This window comes from Bactrocera latifrons, unplaced genomic scaffold, assembly GCF_001853355.1.
Source record: "Bactrocera latifrons isolate USDA-ARS-PBARC rearing strain unplaced genomic scaffold, ASM185335v1 scaffold_89, whole genome shotgun sequence".
Classification (NCBI taxonomy): domain Eukaryota; kingdom Metazoa; phylum Arthropoda; class Insecta; order Diptera; family Tephritidae; genus Bactrocera; species Bactrocera latifrons.
In genome coordinates, this window is record NW_017537589.1 from 296,773 (window position 1) to 298,875 (window position 2,103).

The window sequence follows — 2,103 nt, forward strand, 5'->3', positions numbered from 1 at the left end:
ATTGGCGCCACGTAGCGAAAAGAAGAAACGACTGGCGCGCTGTTGTTAACTCGGCTATAATCGCGTAAGCGGTGACTACGCCAATCAAGAAGAAGAAGAAGTTTTTATGGGAAAGTTGTGCGCTGAATATGGTAACACTTTTAATCGTATATGCATGTTTTACATCAGAAAGAAAAATTTTTTTTTGTTATACAGACAACCATATTCGCATAAGGTGGCATTATCTTCAAAAAATGAAATTTTTTTAATTTAATTGATCCAAACTAAGCTGAACTCAATTAAAGCAATAACTGATGAGTACAAACGGACATTTCAGAAATTAATACGCTGTATTTACAAAATCTGGAAAAGTCCTTAATTTAGAAAGCTTCTAAAATTTCAAAAAATAAGACATATTGCATTTATACCATAAGATCCAATTTGACTCGGACTGACCTATTTAAACTGCTAAATCTATATTGTATTTTTTTATTTAGATTGGTACAAGCTTTGTAATAATCGTGTAAAGCTGTATCTCCATATGTCAATTAGTGTCTGTTTGACGGCTGCTTGTTTAAGACGCAAAAAAATTATCTAGTAATTTTTACAACGAAAAAAAAAAACGATTTTGCTTAAATTTTTGGGTTTCACGGTTTTGGAATTGTTGAAAATATTGCACAAATGAGAGTCTACATTATCATAAACCCAAGCGTTTGAGCAGCACAAAGTATTCAGCGAAAGTCAAAAGAAAACTTGCCTTTTCGTCCAGTTAAAAGTTAAAGCGAAACCATTGTGTTGAAATCAGATAGATAGTAGAGGATCTCACCATCTCACTTGCATCGACTGAACTAATTTTGGTTAACATTATGGGTATGAAACGTGTCAAAACCAGACTCGTACTAAGATACCCGAATCTCTTGTAAAACACACACAGAGTAAATGTCGCAAAAGAGATAGCTAAGGACACTACACTCAACGAACTCATCTATATTGTTGATTGACGTGGGTTTATAAACGAGACGACCAATCTAGTGAATGGTTAAAAAATTAGTCGAAACCAAACAAAACAAAAAAATCGCACTAAGGGCAACCCACCCTAGGCTTATAACAAGTGTATGGAAAAATGGATTAATTGTCAGCGTACTTTGTATTGAGTAAGGAATGAACCCAGCCGTGACTTACAGATAACAAATCAATGGAGGATTGTATTGGGTACTTGTATTGGCTAAGGAGTCTATTTTGAAGGCGATAACAATAATGTGTGTTAGAAATAAGTGAAAATGTAGTTTTTTGCCAGTCCATGTCAAAAGTGATCGGATGATATGTTGCTTTTGTCATTACATGGTTCTAGATGGACTTCTCTTTGCCTTAGCTAAATTAACAGGTGGGTTGAAAAGTTCGCAGGCTAACATAGAAAGAAAAATATTTGATAAAATTTGATTTTATGCAATGCAACATGCAATGATTTTAGCGGTAAAAGAATTTTTCGAAACCATTTTTATAAAACATTTGTCTTAAGCCCCAGTTTCTGCGACTACCGCTTCATTGTTGCTAAATTTCTTTCCAGTGGGCATTCTCTTGAGGTCTGAGAACAGGAGATAGTCACTTGGGGACAGATCTGGAGAATACGGAAGCAATTCAAAACCTGATTCATGAAATTTTGACGTTGATTATTCATTGAAATATGAGATGGTGCGTTGTCGTGAAAAAAACAGAACTTTTTCAAATGGGATTTTTTCATTTAGAAGATAGTCGATGAATATTATCCTTATACTTATACTTATACTCACAACCTTGCCAGCCGATTTTTACACTTTCCACGATTGGGTGTCGATTCATTACGTGCAGTTCACTCGGCTGACTGTCTTTTGGGTTCCTTGTGAAATGGAGTCATGTTTCATTCCTTGTCACATATTGACCCAAAATTCAGTTTCATTCCTAATAAAAAGCTGCAAGCACTCCTCATAATCAGCAATTTGTTGGGTAGTGAGCGTGCGCGGCATCCACTTTTCACAAAGCTCATTTTGCCTAGTCCAAATTTACGATGCTGTTTCAGTTCTTGTAGCACAACAATGTTTCGTTCGCTTCCGTTCCAATTGACCAGGACCGTCAGCCATGACATCG